The sequence below is a fragment of the Arvicanthis niloticus genome, chromosome 3 (assembly GCF_011762505.2).
Source record: "Arvicanthis niloticus isolate mArvNil1 chromosome 3, mArvNil1.pat.X, whole genome shotgun sequence".
Lineage (NCBI taxonomy): Eukaryota > Metazoa > Chordata > Mammalia > Rodentia > Muridae > Arvicanthis > Arvicanthis niloticus.
In genome coordinates, this window is record NC_047660.1 from 23,838,884 (window position 1) to 23,861,274 (window position 22,391).

Sequence of the window (22,391 nt, forward strand, 5' to 3'; positions counted from 1 at the left end):
TTGTTATACTCATTTTAAAATTTTTGATGTGATATATGGGAAGAAAAGAAACTCTCTTACCTTTACGTTTTTGGCATCGGGCTATCTGTAGCATACTACGAAATACCCTGGATATTTGTCTGACTTCCAGACTGTATTTAGACTCTCTCCAAACTAGTCTTTGTTGTTGGATCTTGTTTTCCTGCCTCACCTGAAATATCTGGCCTGGCTTTGCAGCAGTGAGCTGTTTCCAGTCGCTGCCCTTGCCTGCTCCCTCGCTGCTGCTGTTCTCTAGGTTTCGATCCCAGGTTTTTCAGTCTGACTTGTTACCCACTTCTCTCTGCTGAAGAGATTGATTCCCTCACATCCTACAGGTACTCCCCTGTGCTACTCACAGTCCACCTGCAGGTTTGGGCCAGCTCTCCTGCCGCTTTTTTCTCATTGGTTCACTTTACACCTTGTGTTCTACATGCAAGCAGTGTTACTTTAATGTGAAGTCACCCAACGTTCTTTCCAACGCATTCCTTCTTTACTTCATAAGCGGTTTATGATGCTGCTTTACTCTTGATGAACCAAATTAGTGATTCAGGCATTCCCTAAGTTTCTCATTTTCAGCATTTTGTTCTTCAGCTACCACACCCTGCAGTCCCTTCTTTGGGATGTCAACTCCATGTCTCTGTCCTCCCATACTTCATAAGCCACAGTTCCTTAGTTTTAATTCTTCTTCAAATACCATCTGTTCCAATATAATTATCCCCTAATTTGTTTCCCAGCATCCAGTCCCACACTTCTCTGATCCACTCCTTATCTTACTGTTGGAGGTGTCTTTCTAACACTCAAAACTGATTCCACCATTCGAAGGATTTACTCTTGGTATGACATAATCCCAGAGTCCTCAGCCACATGCTGTAAGATGCAGAGGACAGTATAGAATTTTCTTATAAAAAAGGAGGAGGAGGAGGAAGAAAAAGAGGAGGAGGAGGAGGAAGAGGAGGAGAATGAGGAGGAGGAGAGGAAGGAGAAGAAGAAGAAGAAGAAGAAGAAGAAGAAGAAGAAGAAGAAGAAGAAGAAGAAGAAGAAGAGCTCAAATCAGAAGCACTTCATAAAGCAATTAAGTGCTTCGAGAATCCCACACTTGTGGTAGATGTCCTGGGTCTCTTTAGCTTTCTGAGCATGACACACTCTCCTGTTCACAACTTCACAGATCTTTCCTTTCAAACTTCTCTTTTCAGATGAATACTTTCTACTTACTCTTTGGTGCACCGTCTCTTCTTGGCTGTTAGCATTTCTGTTGTCTGGATGGTGGATTAAGCATCCCAACAATGTGATCTTCAAGACAGCTTTTATATCCTGAATCTGTTGATGCCTTTAGATCTATTTTGAGCAGGATCAGAACCCAGCAGAGTAAAAGAAAACAGAAATGCTTTAAGTATTTTTAAGTGGAGGAATACAGATGGTCTTTAAAAGGGTAGAGTATAGGTTTTTATATTGGTCTATAATATATTTTATTCTTAAATTTGGCTTCTTATAAGTCCATCTCTATAAGGCACTGAGAACTTCATTTGCCGGTTAAAGGGAACTCAGCTCCATGTGTTTCTAGTGCTGGTTGTTCTGATTTTCTGTAAAGACCACATCACACAGACAACATCAATGAGTATCTTCTTTAAGGTATTACTAATAAAGTTTGCCTGGTATGGCGTGTTCACACAGTAGTTGTTTGCTTATATTTATTAATATTTATGTGGACGACTACCTGCTTTACCTAACTCATTTTTAGCACAGTGCTGGCTCCTCTCTGCTGCCAATTTCATTTCTGAATTCTCTGCCTTTATTTGCCTTGCTCTATACTTACTATCCTATAAGGCCGACTGAACAGCACGTTCACTGTGGCTTCCGGTGGAGTCCAGGAAATGGAACTCACAAGCAGAAGGTGGTGAGCAGGAGACGACGACGACTCTAGCTTAACTTCCTGCTACTAGATATGGTGACTCCAGCATGGCTGTTACACTTTGGAGTCATTCCATGCCCACAAGCTCCTGACTATTGATCTAATCGGTCTCTGGTCACATCTTTTTGTGCCCCTTTGTCTCTCCAAGCCTAATGTTAAGATTAGTGACTTTACAAATTTCCTGTTTCAAATTCTAGAAATCAAACACAGCTAGTGTTGATTTTATTTAACCGTAGCAGTACCACTGTGAAGACTCTGTACGTAATCAAGCTCTCATCGAGTGTTCCTCTTACCTGATGAGATTAGGCATGGCAGCAAGCACCATATAGTGCTGACTGAGCAACAAAGGCTAAATGAAAGCTTATCAAAATAATTAAGTGGTCAGTTCAGTCAGCTTTCCACCACCGGGAACCTTGACTTTTTCTTAAGTAACTCCTTCAAATGGATAAGATTAGGAATTACTGATTATTGGATCTCAAAGAACTTAATGCTCTCCATACAAATTATCGTAAATAACTAAAATCATTTGATTAGAATGACACAGTCTAATTTTTTACAATGAGCAATACATTTATTTCTTTTAGAGAATTGTGTTGATTTCATAAACATTTAGGAGTGTTTTCCAGACAGTAAATAGAGGAGCAGTTTGCTATTTGTGACTGATACGAAGGTGGATGCAAAGATGGTAGAAGAGAAAATGGCAGTATGGCTGTTGCTGATGTGGGTGTGTACTGATGGGGGAAACCAAGATGCTGATTTTTAGCATAAAACTCACCCACTGGAGGTTATCCTTCAAGCTGTGTGTATCTTAAATCCATTACATTAAAACGTATGCACATGGATGGGTATTTTGCAAGAACTGTAAATTATCTCACAGTGGGGTATTAGATCAGCTTATAAACACAAGAAAATAATTGCTTACAAAGAACAAGACAGGGATGTGGAAAGAAAAATATGACAGAGGAGAAAGATGTGAAACAGTTCCTAAAAATCACTAAAACGTAAGATTTATGTCAAGGAAACACTGCTGGGCACCTGGAAAATTTGAAGGCTTATACTAAATAATGTTTAAGAGTTTTTACCCTGAGAGACTTGAATGTTCTAGAGTTTAAAGATAGGCTTACTATCTAATAGTGAGAAATCATGTTTTGGATGGCATACTAATTTAACAGGTATTTTGATGTGCTTTCCTTATTTTTAATAACTGGGGATCATTGTTAAGAGTTAAGGGAATTACTATTAAAATAAAATTTGCCAGTAGACCCCTTATTTCTACTTTGCCAATTGAATTTCTACATCACGATGTCTGTATTGGAGAGCAAGGTGAAAAGTGTCTTCCCAATAAGGTATTTAAAACATCTGTCCAGAAAGATGCGAGTTCCCAAACCCCTTACCGATATTTTATATTATAATCATGATTTTTAAAAGCACACTCCTAGCTGGGTATAGTGGCATAAACCTTTAATCCCAGCTTTTGGAAAGTTTGGGGCCAACCTGGTCTACAGAAAGAGTTCTAGAGACATTCAGGGCTACACAGAGAAATTCTGTCTCAAAAAACCCAAAACCACCACCCCCCAAAAAAATGACTGCTCTTAGAAATGAGAAGACATTTGCTGATCGTTTTTTTTTTAATCGATTTTTTAAAATCTTAATAGTGAGAAATTATTGAATCCTCCAAAATTTGATGATTCTTAACAAATTACAACTAGTGACAAAAGTATCTGATTGGAATAAATCTAACATAATCTCACATGGGGCAGTGCATTTTGATCTTTGTTAAATCATGTGACTTTTATAAGAGTTCTGTGACATCTGAGATGGTACACAGGAGGGTGTGAGAATGGTGCGAAGGTGGGAGCTGCGGTGATGCAGGAGAAAGCGACAGTGCGGATGCAGCTTGCACTGCTCTTCGGGGGTACATTCTCTGAAAGATCATAAGTCAGAGTTATTTAGTTCATTTTGTTTTGTTCTTGTTAGCGGTGAGTACCTATCTCAACCCTAGTAATTCCACGGCGAACACAAGTTTCCTAGATGGTATAGCAAATGATCTGAAAAGTTTGCCAATAAAGTTGCATTTTTTAAAAGAAAATATTGTACAAGTTAGACATGTGTATTCAGGAAAAAAGGCATGCAGATTTAGGTATTTAAATTTAGAATTCTAGATGTATCCTATAAAAGAATGGGATTTTGCTTAGTTAATATTTGCTAGAGCAATCTAATTATTTGATTTCCACAATCTTGTCCAGGTCTTATGCTGATGTGAAGTGAATAATCCAACACGTAATAAAGATGACTGTAAGAGTTTATAGGTAGACATGCCTCTTAGGAAGGTTAAATTTTTTCCAACTAGGCTTTTATCATTAAATTTCTTTAGGCTGCATCCGTCCACATGATTTCTGACAAGCATTGAGTTATCAGTGCACACGGGCAATAAGCCATAAATTCACCCCATAAACACGAATTCGTGTTCACAAGGACACTGGTGTGGAGTCTCACAGAGGTTTCTGCACTGGGGTGCAGTAGGTTTCAGCTGCTCTGGGTAGGACACTTTCATCCCCTGCTGCGTAAATGCAGTACAGGGAAGAGCCTCAGCGTGGAGCTCAACCACAGCAGACAGCCGCTCCTGGTGCCCTACCACCTTGGAGCAAGGTCATTCCGAGGCCCTCCCTCTGCCTTTCTCCCTCCTTTATTCAACTGGGAATTTAACAATGCAATCTTGAGTGGAGTCTTCAGACTATAGCATTAACTTATTGAGCAACTGTACCTGCTTTTAAATTTTAATGATGCATTTTTAATATGATAAATGTAGTATACTTGAATGATTTTATATGCAGGTCAGATAAACTATAATTTTTTTTTTTTGGTTACTCTTCAAATATTACTTTGTGAATAACGCCAATAGAGTTAGAGATATACCCGTGACTTTAAAAAGACGGTAGTTCTGTCTTGAGAAGCAGAAAGCAAATATAGGCAGCAAACGCTTTCCTGATTTCAGAAACGAGGATACTCTCAGACATAATTGTTAAGAGAGAAAATATGACTTGTCAATATTAGAGATGAAAGTGTTGAAACAAACTTTATGGAAACAATGTTAGGATGAACTGTAGAACTTTGAGAAGTTTTGGTGATTAAAACAGAAAATTATTTGGAAATTACATTTATTTAAAAATTGGGCCCTTTTGCCCATTGTAGACACTTTAATCTTACAACTGGGTGGGGAACTAACAATAATCAAAAAAATAAATAAATAAATAAAAGGGCGGGTCTAGTTTTGTTTTGTTAAACCCATTTAATTTACAAAGTGAAATGCAAGACTGAGGTGGAAGATTGAACCAATTGTCTAGGTAATTAAAAGGGCTCCCTGAAATTACTCCAATTATCTGGATATTTCACAGGAAGGGAAAGATGCTTTATTTAAATTGATAGAACATTAAACCAATTTCTATAGTTTATGTTTTCTTGAGGATGCAGTATTATTTTGAACATGGCTTTTCACAAATAATAAAATAACCCATGATTGATTTAGACAAATTTTTATTTTCTGATAATACTTTTCCTTTTTTTACAATGTTTGTTTTGTTTTACTTTTTTTCTAATATGGAATTAACATCCATGTTTAATTTTTGTGTTGCTATTTTGGACTCTTGTACATACTTTACAAATGTGCAGATCACTGAAACCTAAGATAATTGTCTTCAAACAGCTTTTCCTGAAGGGAAGCATGAAGAGTTTAGAGGGCATCTATGTTTTCCAAAAGGATGTATTTGCAAATCACTTTGGTAAATTACGTGTAGTTTAATAATACTTATAAAAAATTGCCCAGCTTAGTCTTGGCTTGAACTTGTCAAGCTGTATCCTGAAAATCAGTACAAAGAGCACAGGCTTTTTTGAAAATTAAAATGACCACTATGCAGACAGTGTTTCGATATAGGGTGACTGCAATAAAGAGAAGTCAAATATATTCCATACATGTGCAGAAATAGATGAGAGAACATTAGTGGCTAAGATCAGAATCTTGCATATTTTGGGGAAAGCATACACCATAGGATATGTTTTGTGTTATTGTTAAACCACAGAACAGTAGTATGTTCGATGCAAAGGTAGCCTTATTTGTCTTCCTTTCTTTCAAAGAATTTATAAAGGTTCAGAATGAACTTAACCCTGAAGTTAGTTTTATAAACTGCATAACCTGAAGAAAGGAAACAAAACAGGAAATTACAGAGTCACAGCGAATACTGTGACGGGTGTCATGTTGTAACTGATAATATTTATCATTGATGTTCCTGAGATAATAATAACAATAATTTGTAATAGTATTTGATTCAAATTTAAAGCTTATTTTACATATTTAAACTAGTTTGCTGATTATGTAAAGTATACAGTCTTAGACGACAAAACTGAGCTTTAGTGAGAAGCGACAGTGTGCCTGGGCTTCTGTGGGAGACACCTGGCTCTCCTTGACCTTGAGGAACAAACACTGCATCTACATCTGCTTTTTTCACTCGGATTGGAGTACAAAACGTTGAAACCCTTTGTGCAACCCTTTGTGTGTTTTGTGGTCTGCACCAGACTATGGCCTCTTCCCTGGCAGTCACCTCGATTTCCTTTTACATCCTTTCAGCTCGGCACAAGGAACGAGACAGAGTCATAACTGGATAAGCTGCAATGAGTTGACACACACTATGATTCTTCTGATATATGCAAACAGCACAGTGTCACTTGGCATGTCTGCATGGAAGCAAGTCAGCTGGACACCTCGAGGTTCGCTTTCACCTTCCAGAGGGAATAGGTATGTCTCTCAGGGGGAATAATAAAACTCCACTCCTAATCCAAGCACTTGTAGCAGGACTTCAGAAAGCATCATATAGATTGCAACTAGTGAGCATGAAAGACAGACTATGAGTGAGATTACCCTCTGTGAGGAAGGCAAAGATGAAATTCTAGGTTCATATGTTCCCTGGCCTCTTTGCTGAGATTACAAAAGTGTGCGCATTTGCTCGTGTGTGCTTTGGACATTAATTTACTAGAAACTGAATTGCATCCAAAATCTATTTCTATTCTGGCAGAGGAGCATGCCAAAGCTTTTTTTCTTTATGTACTTTTGGCATATGTTCAATTATAATTAATTCTTAAAATAATATTTTACTTCCATTCCGGTTTGAAGAAACGAAGTCTCACCAACAGTTACTTGCACCAGTAAGTGACTAGCCATGTCTAAACTGTAGTGACTGCCAAGGCTGATTTGGGGATACAGATTAGTAGGTTCAAAACTTACAAGCGATAAACATGAATCCAAGGGTCTCCTTCTGGACAGAGTGTCGCTTAATGTAAGTGTTATTGTGCAGACTATTGGAGTCATCTGAAATGACTTCTTGTCTTCTGTGTTGCTGGTGCTCACAATTAAAATAAAGCTGTTTTCTCTTATGGTGTATACTTAGTGCTTAGTATGTAGTGGTGGTTACTCGGTAAGTAGGTACTGAGGGGCCTAGAAGCATGGCTCAGTGGTTAATAACACTAGAAGTCCCACCAGAAGACCCGGGTTCTATTCCCAGAACCCATGTCACAACCATCTGTAACTCCAACTCCAGAGGATCAGATGCCTTCCTATAGCTTGTCTAGGCAGTCGACATTCATGTGGTAGACAGACACACATGTAAGCAAAACAGCCAAATATATAAAATAATTTTTTAGAAATTCTTAAAAGTGACTGAATAAATGAATACTGTCCTTCCCCGAGAACATACGAACATTTATTTTCTGCAAAACTATTCTAGTGACTTGCTGGATTTGGGGCCTGTGAGGATGTAGACTTGCCAATCATATTTTTAAAAAAATGAAACATAATGTTTTAATTATAGAAAGTGAAGATTTTTTAAAAGATTTTCTTCCTGACCTCCTCAGCATGCAAGGATAAATTTGTATATCTTTAGACTGAATTTTATTAGAATGTTTTACCTTTAAAATATTGTTTGGGTTGCTGACTCGGGTTTCATAAAGCTGACTCAGCAAGGAAAGGCCCTACTTGATGGTTTGAATTTGATTCCTCAATTCTATGTGGTGAAAGGAAAGAACTAGCTACTGCAAATTGTCCTTTGACCCCCAAATACATGAAGCTACACATACAAAACTAAATGAATGAAAAAATTTACTTTAAAAAACACATTTTGACTTGAGACAAGGGCAGAATTTCTAAAAGGGCCTTAAAGACACTTTTGATATTTTGTGCTATGTGTTTATATGAGGTAGCATTATCAGCTAAATGAAATAAAAATAATAATCAACTCTAAAAAAATCTTGAAAATGCTCTCTATTCTATAGTTATTCAACATTCAGTCAAAATTTAATTCTTTATGTAAAAAGTATATAACTTACTCACATTTGCTTTCATTTTAAGAATATTTTTAAATTTATTATTATTATTATTATTATTATTATTATTATTATTATTATTATTTTGGTTTTGTTTTGTAAAAGAGAGTGAGCATGTATGCCATGGTGCATATGATTCAGAGGACAACTTGTGAGAGGGAGTTCTCTCTTTCCACCTTATGGGTTCTCGGACTTGAACTCAGAATGACAAGCTTGGTAAAAATCACCTTTGAATTCATTTTAATAAGTGGTTAAATTATATGCATATCAGATAATTGTTTCAAAAATACATTTAACAATTGGGAATCAGGGAATGTTTGACTTGTATATTTATTTTGTATTCCCCAAGCTATAGGGAGGTAAGATATTGGTGTATCCAAAACAAACTTTTAGATTGTGTCCTGGGCCTAATCTGAGGACACTGGAAGGGAGGGTAGCTCTGGTGCCTGTGTAGCTTGTGGTAGAACCCCTTAGAATTCATGACATCAAACTGTACTCCCAGGAAAAGGATCACATATAAGAATGAATTCGGTAGGACTTGAAGCCAGGGTGGTAAGGAACGAATACTTGTTAGACGACACAAGAATAATGTTGAAAGTGTACGGGGAAAGGAGTCGTACTGAACTGGACAGACTGTGTAGCTCATTTTTGTTGAGTTTAAGATAGGGAATGGTCAGTTTTAGTCCAATAAAGATGATTAGACAACAGGAGTCAGTCAAGACAAGGATCTGTATTTCCTTAATCAAAGTATGATGTGTGTGTGTGTGTGTGTGTGTGTGTGTGTGTGTGTGTGTGTGTGTGTGTGTTTTCAAAAGACTAACATGAACAGAGGGATAGTTACAGCCATTCCCACACAGGATTGTCATAATGACTTAATAAATCTACATCTCAAATTAACCTGTTAAGGACTCAATACTGAGAACTTGATTTGATATAGGGAGCTCAGACAGGAAACAAAAATACACTCCCCCAGGAAGCAAAATCCTATTAAAAGATCCTGAGGAGAAGGAGATCAATACAGGATTATGTTCAGATTATGTTTTTTTAGTTGAGGTACTGGCATGAACAATGATCCCAGAAGGAGCTTTGTGATTAAGTACCTGTGGTAAAACATTTTTACGTCCTAGGCAGGTTCAACTTGTGTGATACAAATGAGACTTTACTATTGTCATCTCTCTCTTTTTTTTCTGTGGCATCTGAAATCTGAGGTTGATCCACTTAAATTCACACACACACACACACACACACACACACACACACACATTCATTTAATATATATATACATACATATATATATATATATATATATATATATATATAATTTGTGTGTGTGTGTGTGTGTGTGTGTGTATCTACATACACAGAGGAAAAGAAATCACCAGTGGCCATCTGTGTGGATTAACATTTACCCTATCCCCATTTCTTGGTGCTTGCCTGGGGCATGGCATATATGTATTATAAAAATATATTTGCCAAGCTGCAATAAAATCATGGTCAGCAAGATGGAAATGTAGTGTTTGAATTATATCACAGCTATAGTTGGTTGAGGGTTCAAACTCAAGATCATACAAATTCCAGGAAGGAATCTTGGGCCTGTTACTACAAAATTGAGTTTATTTTTCTTCATTTGATCTGAACATATGTGGGTGATATTAAGTCTGCAGATGGAACTGAGCACAGAGACCCAGGCAACTATGAATAACGTGATAAACAGAAGAATCAAACACATTTGAACAGGATGAATATCCAGGTCCAAACAAAAAGACGGAGGCACTAGGTGCTTACTTGTGCTGGCACAGCCTGTCTATGTTTATGAGACACACTGTGAACATGCATACTTGAACTCAGTCTCCTAGAATGGATCTCTGCCTGTCTTTTACTGTCACTGTTATATTGCTGTGAAAAGACACTGTGACCAAGGCAACTCTCCTGAAAAAGAAAGCAGTTAACTTGAGACTTGCTTAGAGTTTCTGATGTTTAGTTCCTTGTCATCTGGTAGGGAACATGATGTCATGCAGGCAGACATGGTGCTGAGAAAGTACTGAGAGTTCATGAGAGTTCTACTTCAGACAGCACAAAGAGTAAAGGGAAGAAGGGAGGGAAGGAGGAAGAAAGGAAGGGAGAGAGAAAAAGAGAGAGAGAGGGGAGGGAGGAAGGGAGGGAGGAGATACTACCAGGCATGGCATTTTGAAACCTTATAGCTCACTCCTAGTGACATATTTCCTCCAATAAGGCCACAACTACTCCAAGAAGTGCACACCTCCTAGTCCTTATGATCTTCCAAATAGTCAAATAGTTCCACCCCCTGGTGACTAAACACTCAAATATATGAGGCTATGAGGGGCCATTCTTATTCAAACTGCCGCATTTAATGACACTTTTCCTTGTATAAAAGACATCGAAGAACAAAAACCAAACTTCTCAGAGAAAAATAGTATCCAGATTGTAGTTCTCAGATGAGAACAAGGCACCTGAGACTTCGAAGTTTAAGACTTTGTATAAATGTCTTGTTTTTTGAGATTTTTTCCATCCTTTATGAAGATTTAGATCCATACAGATATCAAGATACATATAAATAATTCTGATGAAAGACAGACAGACAGACACACACACACTCATGTTGTTGCTATTTTTAGGTTTCTTGCTCATTGCTGGGTTCCCCCCCCCTCCCTGCCCTCTACATCTCTAAACTGTCCTGTGCAGAAGGGTTTGGTATACACACCTTCATTCAAGAATCCCAACATAGACAGGGGCACCTAACTGTCATGGTGGAGAGACTCTGCCTCATGTTGATAAGCTATCCCATGGTAGTTTGGGATTTGAGTTTACTTAAGCGTACAAACTTAGCATGCTTAAGAGTTTCTTTTGTGCTGCTTCACATGTTCTAAAATATTGCTAATGATTTAGTATATGTTCAGTTCTTATCTATTGCCTTGTGGTAATATGTATTCTTTTTTCTATTTGTTCTTCTACATTCTCCACTTCATATGTGTGGTAAAGTCCTCCCAATAAAGCCAAATTCATCTTCTGTTTAGGTAACCTGATAATGGATTAATAAAATGCCTTCTGAAATATCCATGGTTACTCCTCTATTAATCTGAGGCTTACTGGCTCTAAGTTAGACTTCTGTGTAAGGATCATTGTTCACAGAGTCCCTTTGTCAGTCTTTTCTTTCCCCTGACAGAATATATAAAACACTGTACATTAGAAAAAATAACAGAGGTAAACTCCTCTGTTCTACTTTATGGAAAAAAACACGATTACACTGATTTCCCCCTTCGGATTCTTGCCTAGAATCATGGAAGCTAAAGTACTCATTTTGGTATCATTTACCAGAGTTAATTATAACACACTCAACTAATATAAAATACCTTACTTTCCAGCTTCATTAAACTCTATTATAATTACCCTTTATTATTTCAATCTTCAAAGTCCTTTGCTTTTGAGGGTGGGTGTGAGTGGGAGTATGGTGGAGAAATATTTTGAGTATTGGAAGATGAAATGACCTTTGGATTACTCACTTTTGAACCACGCTTCACTCTTTTGCAGCAAATACGTGTAAGTTGTCATGGAAATGCATGACGGTTATGTACCCAGTGTGGGAGTAGATTCAGTGGTCTCCACTGTTCTTATAAGAAAGGAGAGATGTTCAAATTAAATTAGAGAAAATACTGAATGTTCTTTAGCATTAGTTTGAACGATGGCCAGCTGCAGGTGCATGATGCAGAATTGGATATTTCTTTCCAGACAGTGGGCTTTGTGATACAGAGGTGTAAGTGCTTCCACTTAGAGTGTTGGGGGGAGTGTGTGATACAGCGGTAGTTTGGAAGCACAGCTACCCTTAGGCTAGCTAGTCTTATTTTGGACACTCTCCTAAGTACTCTCCTATGTTTTCCGTCTTGTAATATAAATCTCATTACACGGAACAGATTAAGTACTTAAAACTCTTGCATTTCTGCTTTAGCGTGATAGGCAATGAGTCAGAGGTTTCAACCTTTATAAATTGAATGTATTAATATGCATGCAGAGCTAAATCCCACCTAGGTGTCTGCCTAGCAGACAGGTGTCACTGAAGCTTATAGACAGAAGTGATTAAGACCTCCACTCAACAACAAGCAACAAGAGTGGGAAAGGAGGCCCTGAATTTGAGAGAGAGCAAAGATGAATACATGGAAGAGTGTGGAGGGAGGAGAAAGAAGGTGTGTGTGTGTGTGGGGGGGGTGACGTGGCTATATTATAATCTTTGAAAATAAAAACAAATAATTAAAAACACATAAATGCAGTATCTGGAGTTAGATTGCTTAACTCAGCAATCATGTGCTGTGGAATGAGGGGTTTTGTGATGTTGCCTTGGACCAGGTATCTCGAGTCTTGACACCCTCTCAAGTTCTTTTATAAGGGTGCTAATTCTGTGTTCTAGAAACAAGTGGAAATGTGAGAATGAATTCATTATTTAGCAAATGACTTGGAGATTCAAAAACCATCACTGAACAAGTGCCCAGAATCTATAAAGGGTTCAGCTTTCAATCATGCTCTCAAGCCTGCAAAGACGAGACCCAGAGGCTGCAAAGAGCTTCCTTTCCCCAACTGTTCTTATCGTGGACAAAATTCTGAAGAAAAAAAAAAAAAGCAGTGCTCAATTTATGTTTTTCACACCTAATGAGGTGAGAAATTCTAGGCAGGCCCAAGAAACATTTTTGGTGTAGTGGAATTTGATCTTTGTGAAATTTAGCAGTTTCATTGTGACAGCTAGCTGAAATTTGCATAGTTTTCTCTTGTATTGTTTTAAAGTTCTGCTTTTTTTTTTTTTTTTTTTTTTTTTTTTTTTTTTTTTTTGCTAGTAACACAGATGGCACCGAATACAAACCAATGGTGTCTGCATCTTCTGTTCAAAGTGCATGGAAAGAATTAAATGGTACAAACCAATAATATCTGCATCTTTCTGCTCAAAATATATGAGGAGAATTAAACAGTAACTTCTACACAAGCTTTTAAGTTGGGGGATATTTTAATTTTTTTCCTTTCATTGATATTGATGTTTTTCATACACTACATTGTGATTATGGCTCCCTCTCCCTCCATCTCTCCCATCCACATTCTTTCTCTTGATTCTTAGGAAACAAACAGGCATCTAAGAATTGGAAATAAAGTAAGATATATAAAAAAGCAAACAAATCAGAATTTGACAAAACAACCAAATGAGAAAAATAGCCAAAGGGAAAGCTCAAGAAACACATTTAGATGTAGAGACAGACACATTCCTATATTCAAAATTACATAAAAACTAGCAACTGGAAACCATAATATGTGTGCAAAAGACCAGTAAGGCAAAACTAAAACCTACGAATCAAATCAAATCACACCAAACCAAACCCAAAGCCCTCACTTAACATTATTAGACAAACAACCTTTAAAGATGCCACTGAGTTTGTTTTGTGTTGCTATCTCCTGCTGGACAAGGAGCCTATCTACCCTTAAGAGATGTTTGATTTCTCAGTGAGACTTCCTTAAGCAAAACTAATTTCTGATTTGCAAATGACTGCCAATTGAAGACAGCATCTAGTTAAAGATCTGGAACAAGGGTGCACTTCCCTTCTCAGCTCTAGAACTCCATCTGATGCAGACCTGTGTAGGCCATGCTGTCTCATTCTTTGTGAGTTCATATGAGTACCAGCCCTGTTATATCTAGAAAGATTAGCTTCCTTGGTGTCTTCCATCCCCTCTTGCTCTTACACACTTCACCTCCTCCACTAAAGTGTCCTCTGGTCCCCAAGAAAGGGGGTTTGATGAAGACATTCCTTTTGGGGGCTGATTGTTTCAAGATCTCTCACTCTGCATATTATCTGCCTTGGGTCTATGTATTTGTTTCCATCCATTGCAGGAGGAAGCTTCTCTGATAATATCTGAGCATGACATACATTTACAGACATAGCAGAATGCCATTGTATTGCTATGTTCCTTTATCAGAGAGTAGCATTTGTTCCCCACCCCACTCCTAGGTCCCCAGACTCTCATTCTCTTAGCCACTTATGTAGCTTTGGGTATGAGTTCCATCTCAAAGAGTAAGCCTTAACTCAAATCAGATAGTGATTGGTTATTCCCATAAACAACTACTGCATCAATGTATCTTGCAGTCAGATCTCTGTTACAGCTCTAACAGTTTGTAGATGAGTTGTATTTTTGTTTTTTCATTGGTAGCATGCAAAGTACCTACCAGAACCACGAGTCTGTAGAGCTGAAGGTTCAATGTAAGTACTTGTTTGACTTTTTCATGTTTAATGAGTTGTGTAGGTATTGTCTTCAGCAACTAAGCCTTACCATTAGTTTGTGGATAGCCATCAATAGCTTTGGCAATAGCCTAGGTTATTAGGGGGTTCCCATGGGAAGAACCTTGACCAAGAACTCAGTTAGATGTAACCAATTTCTGGTACTAAAAAACTTCATTTGGTAACATAAAATGTAGTGCTAGAATCTGGATTTAAAAAAATATGATTAGAATTTAATCTTAAACATGAAGAAAAACCACAATATGTATTGTGTTTAGAATATATTTCCTGGTTTTGACTGACTATGGTATGGAATCATCTGTGTTCTTTTCAAGGTGCGCCACCTGCAGAATATTGAAAGAAATATTTATCCTGGAAGTTTGTATTAACAAGTTCTGCTATTTTTGCATACATATTAGTTAATTCTTCAAAGAGGTATTAATTCCTTGAGGCCACTAGAGAAGCACAACTGTACCATTATTACCTTTTATGCAATTAAGTAATACTCTCCACAAGTTTGTAATTTACTTTGAAGAAGCAACTTCATTCACTGAGAAAATAGACTAAATACACTCTTTGATTGATTATCTTGTCATCCTGTCAAGTTTAGAGGATCCAGCAGCGGATGAGAGTGGGTATCATTTTAGATTGAGAAAAGAGTATTGGATATATTAACCTATTTCTCCAAATCTGCCCTTTTTCGTCCCTATCTCTGAGTTTATTGCAATAACTTCATAGCTAGTTCCTTTGAGTTTTCTAACTCTTAACATGTTTGTGGATATCAGACAATTTTCTCTAAAGTATCACATTATTGATTTCATATCTCAAAAAAACCCCAATCACTAGCTTTTTGTTGTCTAACACCATTCACAGTGTGTATTGTTTAGTTCTATCTTTCTGTTCTCTCAAAACCAAATTGTTCCACTAAGAACCGCAGAAAAGGATGCAGGTATGAACAAGACTCCGTATAAATACCGAAGTCAACACTCACTTCAGCAAGTTATTATAAGTGATTTAAGTCTTGGCTTCTGAATGGGTTTAACACTGATAGTTTCACATTCCAGGATTTAGGGAGAATGTGGTGAGCTAAACCATACAAATATGTAGAGTGGCTTAGTATTCCTCAAGTGGACATTAGACATCAGATGTCAGTATTACTTTTGATGCTTTTGACACTTTGTTTCTGGTGTCATTATGGCTTTACATACCTTCCTCTTTTTTGCATATCAAATTATCACCCCTGTATAAGATTAGATTTTTTTTTTTTTTACAAAAATTGAATTATTATTGTAGTTCGGCTTTTTGATAAGAGTGGCAGGCAGCTTAAGCTGGTCTAAGATTTATACTTGAGGTCTAAAGTACCTGAGGTGACCTTTAACTTTTGAGCCTTCTGTTTCTATCTCTCAAGTGCTGAGATATTGAAAACTCTCTGTTTGTTGTTGAAACAAATATTTATGATCCAAATTACTAAACCATGGTTTAGTCCAGTTCTCACAAACTTCTCTGTGCTATTCTTGTACCTAGTTGTATGCAAACTATGTTTTATTTTGTCTACCAAACTCTTAGGGACACAAATTACATACTAGGATAATTAGGCTCTCTCAGTAGCAATCAAGCAAAAATAAATATGGACAAAAGGCCCTTTATCACCAAATATTTTAATACTGTATCTCTCAGGTATGCATCTCATGTTTATTTTGTGACCAGACTTCTTTATTGTTAACTTAAAAATTGACATTTGTTTAAAAGTTTTGTCACAGACTGTCTTTACAAAAATAGATATTTTTCTGACCTTAATGGACTAAAACAAACATTACTTTTAAGAAAAACCTATGGGATTAAATTGTCCCTGTATACCAAAGCATATTTTCGTGTATTATGTAATTGTATACTAGTCTTAGATGTTTACATTTTGAAACTAGTTGTTATTTAAAAAGAGGTTTACAGTCAACATTCTAGTATACAAAGAAGAATTCTCATAAACCCGCATGCCTCCTTAAGGAACTATTAGACTGTTGATAGCTGCTAGGGAATAGAAAGACAATTTTCTTAAATTCTGTGGCCCCTGGTAGGCCAACTATGCTCCAATAGATGGTCCTGTTCATTTGAATACCTATCAGTATGAATAGAACTCAGTGAGTTATAAAAACAACAACAACAAAAAGGAGTATATGAAGTTGAAAAGTGACTTGGGAAGTGGAGTGTGCATCTGGAAGGAGTTAGGAAACAGTGTAGATATGAATGTGATAATAATGTGTTGTATTTATAGTATTCCCCAAATATTAACAAAATATATTTTAAAAGAAAGAAGTTGAAAATTATATTATTTTTCTTTCTCAAAAGCACATGTATAATTATTTTAAAATGACACAAAGATGTTTCTGGCATTTCCAAAAGAGGCCATCCCTTTGTCATTTCTATGTCATTAATTTTTTTCTGGTACCCTACAATACTTACATTTTTAAGTCTCAGTCATGAGAGAATATAGAGAAGTATATTCACAAAACCCAGATATTCTTCATCTGAATTTCAGCCAAGAAGCAACTTGTCAAGCCACCAAAGCAAGATGTGTCAGTATGGAATTTGATTTATTGTATGCTTCAGTTCTTAATGGAACAGAATAAGGCAATCTACCATGATTGTTGCTTCGAGCATAAGGTTAGGGAAGCGATAGAGCAAACAACCTCAGAACTGGATGATGGAAGCTCTCTGCTGCTCCGCAGGCTTCTTACAGACATCCACCTTGGATCCCCGGGTCACTCTCAGCCAGATCATCTCAATCACTAGCCTCCTTGTGTGACATCTGAACAAGCTGAAAAATTATTTTTGAACAACTGGTAAAATAAGTGGTTTCCCTGCATCCTCTGTGGGAAATTTGGAAGTCTGCATTGTAGATATGAGAAATTCATGAGGCTGGAGTGATTTATGTCTTCCTCCAAGAATTCAGGGATTGGGGTAACAGAGAACCTTCTTATTACTCATATAACTCACTGCAAGGTCAGTGGCCAATAAAGACATCACTATCGGTGATTAATTGTGGATGGGCACCACCCCTAACTTTCCTTTGATCCCAGAGACCCAGATAAACGTGATGATGGGGCCTTTACTGTTCCAGCTTCGTCCTTCCCAGGTACCTAGCATGACATAGGAGGAGAGAATTAAAAGGAAGGAAATGAGAGGCTGATAAATGTCACCTGGGAAGTAACATGCCTCTGTTACTGAAGGTGCTTTTGCAGGATGAGAAACAGAGAGCTATCCTCATGTGCTTGTCATAACTCACACATCTCTGCAATGGCTTGTGTTTTTAAAATACCTCATTGTTAGTAACTGAGAAATAAATCTGAAGTTTGAGGGCACAGCAGTGGTTAGGACTTATTATTCGAGGACATTTAACCTAATTTACAGAGGTAGGTCTTTATGAACAGATTTTTATGTCTTTATTACAGATGGCCATGTCTATTCAATTATTTTGCTTCTTATTGCTATTCACAATCTTCAAAGCACACAAAAGCCTTTTTTAGTAAAGTTAATATACACATATACAATCTTATATATTTCTATAAATTTTTATATGCTTATCTGAAATATATTATATATATTTATTATATATATATATATATAAACACAGATACATAGAATTTTAAATTTCTTTCTCTCTTTCCCTGTGTCTCTATAAAAGAGAGCGTCTCACAAAATGCTCATTTACTCTATATACCAACCTTATTTGTAGTATGCAAGCTAGATCCTGTGAATGTGAAATATCTTGTAGCTTTCAAAACATGTTAATATATATATTTCTGCTACTGTATTTAGTAATGTTCTAAGAGATGTGTAGCTTATTGCCACTTTAATTTCATACTGGGATGAGGAATTGAATGGTTATCCTTACCATAAGAGGTAAAGCCAACTGCATTAGAAATATAACTCTAAATCATTCATCCTTCTATTTGAATTTGGTCCTCAAATCTGTTAAACTTAGCAAGAGTTTACTATAAATGGTTGTGTCTGAAACCCTGCATGTGCAGAGAAGTGCAAGTCGTTGGCACTGCTTGGAAGAAAAGTTAGTTGTGGAAGAAAGGGAGAGCGCTGCTTAACAGCAGAGTCTGTCCTAAATGACCAAGCCTAGACACTCTTGCCCAAAAGACAGGTTTCTAGAGTCAATGTCAGTAACTCCATCGTGAAAGAGCCTTTGGCCAAGCATCTGGGGGTTATCTTGATTAAGTTGAATAAATTCTCACTCTATCCAAAACCATTAGTAATTTTTATAAATTTGTATCTCAACTTCGGATTACAAAACCAAGGCCAAAATACCTTTGCAGTATTAGAATGTATTTCTAATCCCAAACACCGCCTTTGTATAATTAATGGTCAATTTAGAGATGCTATTAACACTCTTCCAGATAATGTGCATTAAAGAAGATTACACTTTAAAATGTGGAAAGATGAAAGATGGTGACTGCACTTTCTTGCCTTTGTCGTCAAGGAAGACATTTTCTCCCTTGTTCCTGTTCTCACCTTCCCCTTGTCTTTGCCTTGGTCTCCATTTTCCTTGAGTTGCCTTTGACAAGTTCATTCATGATTGGTGATGAAGAAAATGGGTCATTAATTTGAGAAGGAGTGTGGGTGCAAAGGAAGGCAAAAAAAGGGGGGGAGGGTGATATAATTACATTTAATTCAATTTTTTAAAAGATCCATTGTTTATCTTTTTGAAAAATAAAAGAAGAATAGGGAGTGGTTCTGTGAGAAAAAAAACGCATTCTGTGTTTGCATGCTAGCCTCTCCTTCCCAGTAACAAAAGGTGTTCAATGCTTTTGTGAACTTGATATCTGTAGGCGTGACAATGTTGCCAAATAATTGTGTACTCTGACTATTCATATGCTGGGAATTCTCCGGAAGTGAAAGTATTTCTTAAGCAGCCAGGAGTAAGAGGCTCTGAATGTGACCTTCAGCCACATACCCCTCGGACAGACACTTCTATAGTAATTGAACATTCCTTAGGAACATTGACCAGCATGCCTTTTTTGACTCAAGTTATTTCTTTCTTATAGATACAAGTATTTTATAAAAGGAATTGAGATTTTAACGTTTTTCTTGTTTCATGCTTATAGATATTTGATATTATAGATACCTGCAGACCACATTTATCTAAAATTATAATGCTTCTGGTGACTTAATAAACATTCAGAATGGCAACTCTTCAGGCTGCAAGCTAATGTCTGGATTTTATAAACAATGCTCTTAGCTGTGTACCCAGGATGATGGTTCATATAGTCATTGACTTGGGATTTGCCTAATTGTTTTATAGAGAACATGATTTAATCAAATGCTTAACTTATTGTCAAAAATGGTAGATTAATGCATGCACGCTTTTAGAAGTTATCTGTCTACGAGAAATCCTATTTTAGAAATCCCTTAATCCAAACACAGTCTCAGAATAAAAATAGCATTTTTTCCTTTTTCTTTCTTTCTTTTTCTTTTTTTTACCTTTTCACTTCAACCTCTGTTTCACTGTGGTACCAAATTGCTCTTCAGAAAGTCTTAAGCCTCTTTCAAGATTCTCACTAATTTCAAGTGATAACTAAAATCATTGGTTATAGATCTAGTGTCAAATAAGTCTTTATCTCTTCCTGTGGGCGGCTATCTTCTTGACTGATGTAAGTGAAAAAAGAAATGCATTTCTTTTTCCAGTTGAAAATGGACAATTTAGCCACCACATGTCTGCCAATGCACCTCTGTATGAGATGTAATTATATGTGAAATAATAACCTCGCTGCCAAATAGTTTTCAGTGCTTTGCTTTATATGAGAAACAATACATTTTTAGTTCCAAGAGGCAATGAGATAATGACATTCAAGTCAATCTCTGGCTGCTTTTACTTTCTTATACATTTTTTTTTAAGTCTATGGCTCATCCTTCTCTAGTTTTCAGAATGTTAAGATGACAATCTCTTATTATAATTTAGATAACTTAGCCTTTGGTTAATTTTCAACCCAATTTTTCCCTGAATATGGATGTTTTAAAAAGTCCATCCTCAATTTATGATAACAGGTTTTAGAAAACACTTCTGTCCTAGAAAAACGCAGCTATTGTAGTGTTAGGAGTTTATATTATGATGTTTCCACTAACCTATTTTAGTAAATTAAAAAGCTTATTCACACAGAAAAAGGAGACTAGTAAAAGAAAGTCAATAATAGCAAACAATATTTATTTAGCAATACAGGTGGATCAGCCATAATGCTAAGAGCTTTATATGCATGCCCACAGCTTTTCCTCCATAATGTTCAGAATATATGTAAATTCTTGTTCCCATATTTCATGAATCAATTTTTTTTCATGCTTGAGTTTTCTCTTTTGCATACATAGAAACTAGTCAAATTTGCACTTTCAGGGAGTATTCTTTGTGTTGCAGAGTAGAAAGCAAAGTTATCAGATTCCAAAGAGACTGTAGTCTTTTGTTTCTTTACTACAATTGCCTAGGCTCATTAAAACAAGATTTGCAGACCGAGTAATATTTGATGGTGCAGTGAGCCAAATGCCAGTGAAAAGAAGACACTGGAGTAGCATGTCATTTCTCACTTTGGAAGACATTTGGAGACTTGGAAAATTAGCACAGTGAATATCTGATTTACTTTTGCTATGCCACAGCAATCCTAAAGTCTATCACAGTGTCTTGTGATAGGACTACGGCAGCATCTTTCCTGGGAGCCTGTGGCTAGGTATGCTCCACAGTAAAATTTTGATGGTGGCTACATACATGCTTCTAACACGGCTCATCTCACACCTGGAAGACTGGTGTTAACCAATGGCTTCTATTACTTAACATCTGGATCTCCCTAGATAAGATGCTATTTTGACATGGTGAGTAGCTTTCCACTAAGATGGAGTAACATACGGTGACTGGCAATATCTCTTGTGATTCCTTGGAAGTCACACAATGTCATTTTTGCCACATGCTGTCTATATATTCAGACCATCTCTGAGGCATTGTGGAATGTGTCTATCAAAAGGTTTGAATGTCAGAAGATGAAGAACACTGAAGACCAACATGTGGTTTGGTTTCCACAACAACATATACCACAATCTAAGAGCATCATTTTATTTAAAGCTGAGAAATTTCCTTAGATCTATACCTAACTATTACAAAGACTGCAAAGATCGTCAAAGCAAATGACATCAACTCTGCTTTCCTGATACTTTACAGGCTTGTTTATAGTCAGCTAATAAATGTTTGTATAGTACATTATATCACCAAGCGAATCAATGGAAATATACTTGAAAAATGAGGTTAAGAAATTCTTCTTGAGCTTTATGTGTAAGGGTTGTATCTTATCTGTGTCCTTTGGGGCTAAACATCCTATGACCTGTTGATCTCTGTATTGTATCAATTTATGGTGTTCCGTAATGGTCTACTGTTGTTTTAAAGAGAAACTTCTTTGACAAAGCATGAGAGCTACAGTTAGTTATCTGTGGTAAAATGCATTTTTAGAGTGTGGTTAGGAATTAGGATGGTCTAGTAAAATGACAGCAGAAACATCCTTTCTTAGCTCCACATTATACTAGTCCCAGGTAGTTGTCTAGGTTTTTAGTACCAGCTATGATTTCATTCCTCTTGAGGAAGTCTTAATTACTCCAATTAGACAGCCATTGGTTATTCCCAACAGCAGTGCCACTATTGCATCTTTGGAGACATCTGGCCGTGTGGCTCACTGTTATGGTTTATAGGTGGTGCATACAGATGGGATGGCTTGTCTCCCTTGGGAACTTGCATAGCACTTTCTATACTAGAGAAGCTAGGTGGTTGAAAAGAAGCTTTCAGGTTAGATCATGAA